Consider the following 8,258-nt stretch of genomic DNA (forward strand, 5'->3'; position numbering starts at 1 on the left):
ATCCAAAGCTCTGCCCTAAAATGAATATCCTAGTGAGGGTGTACTGTAGCATGGGCAGCTATTGGAATGTTTGGAATGTAATTTACTGTTACATTCACATAACTCAGTCATTCCAGAGCCATGCGCCAGTGATTTCCTCATGAGTGAACACCTTTCATTCCCTCCTGATGAATCTCTCCTAGTGTGACATTCTATAGCTTGGGGGAGCCGTCCTGGAACCCCCATAGTCCTCATTTTTGTATAATCGTGGTCTTACATATAAAGCATGCCTTGTAAGGTATCAGGGGAAAGGTTATGATCTGCTGAAAGCCATTGTTCTATCTAAATATGTGTATCATCAACGCATATGAAGTTATGAGAATTGTGTTGTATGGTTGTCACTAAAATATGCTGTGGGCTTGGGCGGCACCCAGCTACTGACTCTACAGCAACAATGACAAAGGAGGTAACCAACACCCGGGTGGGTGCTGGTGAACAGAAATCACCAGCCATTGTCCCGCAAGGGAGCTACAATTCAATGACTCACCTGTATGAGGCCACACCAGGGGAATTGTTCAGCCTTGCTTAGGGACTCAGCAATGCCCCCAGACATGCCTGGACTTGCATTCTTCAAGCACATGGGACTGAGGGTGTGAAAGAGACCACAGGGGCCCCATGCTTGGCCCTTCTCCTGCCACCACCTACGCTACAAGCAACCAAGACACTGAGATGAAGACAAGACTCCAACAGACAAGACTCCAAGTTTAAGGTACAAAGCTGTTTTTTAAGGACTGCAATATCGAGTGGGGTGAGAAAAACTGCTTAATCTTGTTGCTGCCCAATCTATTAGGATTGAGACTGTGCGCTTATATTTTATTTCTTAGGCAAAAAGTCAGTAAGTTACCAATCACTTAAGATCTACCTTTTATAGTCAATAAATTTGTTTATCTTTACCAGCAAGTTTGTATGAAGTGTGGGGCCAATCTGCTCAGGTTTGACAAAGGCTGGTGTATGTCCATGTTCCATTGTTGAAGTGGTGAGCCAATTAATAAATTTGCACTGCCCATCTTGAGTCATGCAAGATGGTATATTCCTGAGGTACAGTGCTGGGAACTGGGGAGATTTGGCTCTGGTGTCTTTCCCTGTGTGAGTAATGAGTGGCTCTGGGAGCATTCATGCAATCTAGCTGGGTGTGGGACTCCACATGCAGTTGTGCTGAGTGATCCCAGCGCCTGGAGGGGCTTGCTGCTGGTCACTAGCAAGGCGTTGTGAGAGACAGCCCAGGCTGAAGAGAGTTAAGGGGGCACAGCGGTCCCTCAGTCTCAGGCTGCACCCCAGGGGAATCCCATCACAATGGCGCAGAGAGCAGCGTGAAACACACAGCTTGTTGTGCTGAGCAAGATTTGCACTTCATACGCTGGTGTAAAGATTTTAAGTGAGGCCTTAAGTGTGGTGTCTAAGCACAGTCAGGAGGAGGCTTCTGGTTTGATATTTTCTGTTTGCTTATTTCGGGAAAGGGCAGTAGGAACAGAAAAGCAGGAAAATGACTGGAAGCAGTGGCGATTGCAAAGTTGGAGCTTTTGAGGCTGCAAGTTGCAGAAAAGGAGAGGGAACACCAGAGACTATTGCAACTGAAAAAACTGGAGATAAAGGAGAAGTGGGGAGAAAGAGAGCGAAAACACAAACTGGACCTGCTAGAGAAGCAGAACTAGAACCCACCAACCTCAGCAATTCTCATCATGCCAAAAATCCACACTTGGGACCATTTATGTCCTGCATACAAGGAGACAGATGATATTGCTGATCATCTGACTACCTTTGAAAGGCTGTGTGCAGTGTATGAGAACCCTGATGCCAAGAGAGTTCCTACCCTGATTATAAAATAAACTGGTAAAGCTCTAAGTGTATTCAATGAAATGCCCTTTGAAGAGAGAGGAGGGAGGGATAGCTCAGTGGTTTGAGCATTGGCTTGCTAAACTCAGGGTTGTAAGTTCAATCCTTGAGGGGGCCATTTAGGGATTTGGGGCTTGGTCCTGCTTTGAGCAGGGGGTTAGACTAGATGACCTCCTGAGATCCCTTCCAACCCTGATATTCTATGATGCTTTAGACTATTGTAAATTCAAAAGTACAACGGTTTCAGATTGCCCCTGAAACACAGAGAGTTAAATTTAGGAATCTTAAGAGGGATACTGGTATGAGTAATGGGGAATATGTGACAAATTGAAAGATTTGATGGGAACGTGAGTGAGGGGCAAAGGTGTTACAAGCTTTGAGCGAATGTTTGAGCTTGTGGCTCAAGAGCATTTCCTAGGCATATGTAAGGCTGATGTAAAGCGGCGTCTATGGGACAAATATGTAAAGTCTGTGGATGGAGATGGCGTCTCTTGCTGATGCCTTCGAACAGACCCAGGCATCTATTGAAAACAAACCACTGGAAGAGGTGTTTAAAGCTGGTGGGAAGGGGAGATCCCATTTTATCCCTAGCAAGAGGGTGGGAGGCTGGGTATTCACCTCCCCAGAACCATTCCTCTAACCCTCATCCCAAATATCCTGTAAAAGCAGAAGAGCCCAAAGCATGCTATCAGTGTAATGCCAATGATCACCTGAGGAATAAATGCCTGAGCTAGGAGGAAGTAGACAACCAATAGCTCATGTTAGCCACTGACTGAATTAAACAATGTGAGGCAAATACTAAGCTCTCTGCCAGCTGATACCTTCCACTCTTAGGTGGTGCATTGAGGGGAGTGGGGGAAGGGGTATCAGGCATATTAGGAAAACCATAGCAATGTATGATCATAGACCTCAGGAGATCATCTAGTCCAACCCCCTGCTCAAAGCAGGACCAACCCCAACCTGATTGTTGTCAATCAAGCTCTGAAATACATATAAGTTGAATCAATCTGTTCTCTACAGATGGAGGGTTTCAAAAGCACCTCTGTGACTTCGAAAATCCCACCCTCTGCTTCCAGGGCATGTGAAGTGTGGCACAAAAGGATTAGAGATAAAGTTTTGAAAAGCCATCTTAGGGCTAAATTCACAAAGGTGACTTGGGTCTCTTTCTGGACTGTGGAAGTCACAGCCCCCAAGCTGGACTCTCAGGCGCCTCATACAATGACGAGGGAGGGTTAGGTGTCTCAAAGAAAGGGCTTCACAGAAGTCAGCAAGTGAAGTAGGGCACTGCCTAAGCTAGCCTGCAGGCGAAGCAGAAGAATGACAGGTGCTTAGGGCCCAGCTCCTAAGGGTGCTTAACTCCCCTTGGATGCCTGACTGACACATGGGTGGGAGGCACCTATCTCCTATACTGATTTTCAGCTGTGAACCCTGAGTTCGGTGCCTAAGCCAGAGCAACCCTTTCTCACCAAAAAAAATAAGAATGAGAGCATTTATTATCCCGTGGTTAGGAGGGCACTCATCTGGGATGCAGTGCTTCATCAACTTAAATCATCACACTGACTGAGTGGAGTAGGGACTTGAACCCAAGTCTCCAAGCAGCTTCGATACGAGTAGCGGAGCAGTTTTAAGACTTCAGTGGCTTTGTGCATATTCAGTGGCAGAAACTTAGGCAGCAGCTGAGTGGTGGTTTTATGACCAACACTTAAATGTTGGACTTAGTCATGTAAGGGTACAGCAATTAAACACCCATGGCTGGCCTGCATCCGCTGACACAGGGCTGTAAAACTGAAAGGGGGAAGCGGTCCCACAGCCTGGGCTCCAGCCCAAGCCCAAAGCTAGATGCTGCAATTAAATAGCCCGAGCCAGCTGACACAGGCCAGGCTCAGGTGTTTAATCACAGTGTAGCCAAAGAATTTTCTGTAGTATCTGGCTGATGAATCTTGCCCATATGCTCAGGGTTTAGCTGATATTTGGGGTCGGGAAGGAATTTTCCTCCAGGGCAGATTGGAAGAGGCCCTGGAGGTTTTTCGCCTTCCTCTGTAGCATGGGGCACTGGTCACTTGCTGGAGGATTCTCTGCTCCTTGAAGTCTTTAAACTACGATTTGAGGACTTCAATAGCACAGATATAGGTGTGAGGGGGTTTTTTGTAGGAGTGGTGGGTGAAATTCTGTGGCCTGCGTTGTGCAGGAGGTCAGACTAGATGATCATAATGGTCCCTTCTGACCTAAATATCTATGAATCTATATCCTAAGTGCCTTTGCGGAGCTAGCCCTAGGTGCCTATGTTTCTGCCAGTAGGACTCACAGCTGATGAGCTGTCTAGAGTCCTAGCCCTGGTGGCAATTCCCAAACTCCAAGTTTACAAGCAGGGGTCTGATTCTATAGAGCCCTAATGGCAGGGCTATAGCATCACACATTGTTTCTCTCTAGCCTAACGACTATTGGCCACCCCAAATAGTCTGCTGGTTAGGGCGCTCAGCTGTGCTGTGGGAGACCTGGATTGACATCCCTGTTCCAAATGAGCAGAGAGCCCTTTGTTGCAGGGTTCATGGAGTTGGCCAATCTCTCTGTGTCCCCCCCCACCCCTGCCTCACCCCCCGGTCATTTCATGTCTGGAACTGCACCTACATATTATGCTGGATGAGGCAGCAAGTTTTTACTTTATTCTCTGCTAGGACATTTTCCTTCTATTGGAGTAATTATTGCACACATAAGAAGGATGTAATATGTGATTCCCCTTGGGCTGTGAGTGTTGTGGGACCGATGTTTTGGTGAACTGTAACTGCTTTACACCCTACTAATTCTTTGCTACAGGCTCTTAACTCATGATACTTTCCTCCATCCATCAATGGCCTATATAACAATTACCTACCTTTTCAGATCATAAACTGGCAAATCCAAGCTTAAATAGCTTAGGACTAGATTCACAAAGGCACTTAGACATTGCAGTGCCTTGCCCCTAGGCACCCTGCGGCCCTGCACTAGGCGCCCAGGCTCCCCAGGCATTATAGGGGGAGAGTTCTGTAGCTAACACCTGTAAACCTTTCCTACTGACTAGTTTAGGTGGCTGTCTGCTCAGCCTGCTAGTGTTTGGGAATCCCATTCCTGGGCATCTAACTCAGGATCGTGGATTCCACTAGGCAGCAGGGCACCTGAAGTCAGGCTCAGAATTGCACTGCCTAAATCCCCTTTGAGGATCTAGCCCCGAATGTCTCATCAGCTTTCTGCAGCTTCTCGTTTCAATAGGCCAGCAACTGTAGAGGCACATCTTACCTTGATAAGGCCCTCAGTGCATTTGTCTTTTTTTTAAACAAATAAGAACTGGGTATTGTCTCAGTCCCACATGTTCTAGTTTTTATGAACCCCTCTCTTGATTACCTGTATATTATGATCATAGGGAGGAGGAATATATTACCCAGGTTTAACACTGAAGCCCAAGGTGTTTATTTTACATAAGCCCATCTTCACCATCACTCACAAACTGTCTTTGATTTCCCTTTCTTTTTGTAGATTTTTCTCTGTGTTTTTAAATTTTGAATGAATCCTGACTTTACTAATTCATAGAATAAATAATTTTGACCTTAAATTCCACCTCCCTGGGCTGAGAGAAGTAAAAACAGAAACATTTCCCTTTTCTGTGGCTTTCACAACTAAACAGCTTTATAGCTGTGTTGCATTAGTGTCTCAGGAGACCACCCCCCCCCCCATGCGAACCTGAAAACAATACCAACATACCCTTTCCTAACAGTCATATCAAACAAAGTGATTGGGTTGCTATTTTTAAAACAGTAGAAAAGCCAATTAATCTTCAATTGAAAATATATATATTTAGCAAATTACATAGAGACAGAACTTCAGCTGTTGACATTGGCATAGCTTCTCTATCTTCAGTGGATGTTCCCCAAATATTTATTATAGCTCTGGCAGATATTTTATGGAATGTTGAGAATGAAGAGCTATGTTACAATCACTGATAGATCAGTGTGTGCAAAAAAATGTTCTTTCAGTCTTTGGTGGCTGATAAGCCAGTAAGAATGACTGTACTTTCTAAAATACAAATACAGTATCTCTTAATGTATGAATTAAACATATGATTGCAATGTTAATAATAATATGTAAGCCATTTCGCTCTCAATTTAATTTATCAGTAGAACTACCATTCGGTAAATTAATGAATGACAAGCAATAAACTGGTTTCAGAGTAGCAGCCGTGTTAGTCTGTATTCGCAAAAAGAAAAGGAGTACATGTGGCACCTTAGAGACTAACAAATTTATTTGAGCATAAGCTTTCATGAGCTCCAGCCCACTTCATCGGATGCATGCAGTGGAAAATACAGTGTGGAGATTTTATATGTTTTCTAACTTCATATATAAATAAATATATTTACTGCTAGGAGTGGGGGAAAAGTTTCCTTTATTTGCATCCCTGGCCTCATTCTGTCAACATATCACACAGATTGCTGGATACACACAGAGATGCACTCTGGCAATGCTAAGGAGGGACTCCTTTTCCTGCTGTCTGTTTCAACTTATTAATAATAGGATGATGCTTCTGGCACATGTAAAATAAATTAATATTGGATTAATTCAATTCAAACAAGATTTCAGGAAAACACATAGCAGATTCATTCATCACAGACTTGAGATCAATCCATTTAAAAAAGAGTAAGAATGTCATTATGTTTACATATATAATTGCCTAAAGCGGATCTAAATGATAGAATATATTCTAACACTCTCCAACATGCCTTCAAAGATAAGACACCAGTTTATAAAAATAGAAATATAGTATTTGCAACACTAGCAGTCACACTGAGGAATTCTTTTAAATAGCTATTTAGTTTTACTTTAGATAACATGTTATCTGAGCTATCAAAGTAACTTATTGTAGCTGTTGTTTCAAAATTATGCTCAGTGGCAATTCCTTTGTTGCTTAAGGGTGATAATTTACTTTTAATATAAAGATCATAGGACTGAAAATCTAGTATCATTTTTGCAAATGCTACTGCAATGAACTCAGCAACAGAGTGTCTGCCAAATTTAACACAATTCATTTTAAGTGTAGTGTTCCTTATTTCCTTTATTTGCTTGTTTGCAGAACTTTACGGATGAGAAGTTTATAGCCAAATAATCTGTGCGTATTAAATTCTATCCCATGCTTTTGATGTTAAAAATACAGAATTCCTGAATAAATATTGTAACCTTTACAGTATGAATCCTGTTGATGCGTAGATCGAAAGAGACAGTACAAACTAAATGACTGGTTTCAGAGTAGCAGCCGTGTTAGTCTGTATTCGCAAAAAGAAGAGGAGTACTTGTGGCACCTTAGAGACTAACAAATTTATTTGAGCATATGACTGATTCTGGAGCCCACAAAACTCCTACTGAATGTAATGGGTGTTCTGCCTGAGCTAAGGGCTTGTCTACGTGCTGCATAAGTGCATACCGAAGAGGGTGTAAATTCTAGTTTGTCCCAGTGGGTCATGCACTAACTGTCTGTGAAACAGGTCTAAGTCAATACACACTAGAGAATTTTTAGTGAGCGCCAACAGGGTTCACACAATTAGTGTGCAACACACAGGTGCACATTTCAATCAGAGCCTATCTAGAAACAGTTAAACAAAACAATTACTGTACAGGGGCTCTCACATTTCTGAATGGTGGTGCATAGACCTCTTAAAAATACCGAATGTAGGATTGTTCTCAGCTCTGGAAGGAAGGCATTCCCACAGACCTAGAGCTCCACAGGCAAAGTACAACCTCTGTTTAGTCCATCACTAAAAACCCTCAGGTCAATAAATTGTCTTTCCCTCCAACCTTTGAGGCTGGGATGGAATACAGGTCATCAGAAGCTCAGAAAGACACTTGGGATAGAATCTATTTGGAGCTTTAAATATTAAAATTAACCCTGATACTTGGGCTAACAGGCAGCTGAGCAACATAGCAAAACAGTGAGCAGTCAGCCTAACCTCTGTTAATCTCCCCCTGCAACAATCAGACTGCTGTATTCTGAACTAGCTGCAGGCAGAGGATCTCTTACTAAGGTTTCTCAGTCTATAGCACATTACAGTAATCCTACCACCAATTCACAAAGATATAAATCATGATTACCACCAGGGAATACCACAGTCTGGGAGGCATTCTTAACATCATAAAGTAACTGCCCTTACCATAGTTGGCTCCAGATGTCCTCAACTCAGCTCTAGGTCAATGATCACACTGTGCTGGTCCAGAGATGCAGCTCCTCATTACAATTCAGAAGGCCTAGGGCAATAACACTTTCTTCACATCTCCTGCCTGAACCAATCCGCATAATCTCAGTTATACAGGGGTTCAATTTTAGCCAATCTCTGGTCAGTAAATTAAATTAATCAGACACTGCACGT

Source organism: Chelonia mydas, chromosome 7, assembly GCF_015237465.2.
Source record: "Chelonia mydas isolate rCheMyd1 chromosome 7, rCheMyd1.pri.v2, whole genome shotgun sequence".
NCBI lineage: Eukaryota > Metazoa > Chordata > Testudines > Cheloniidae > Chelonia > Chelonia mydas.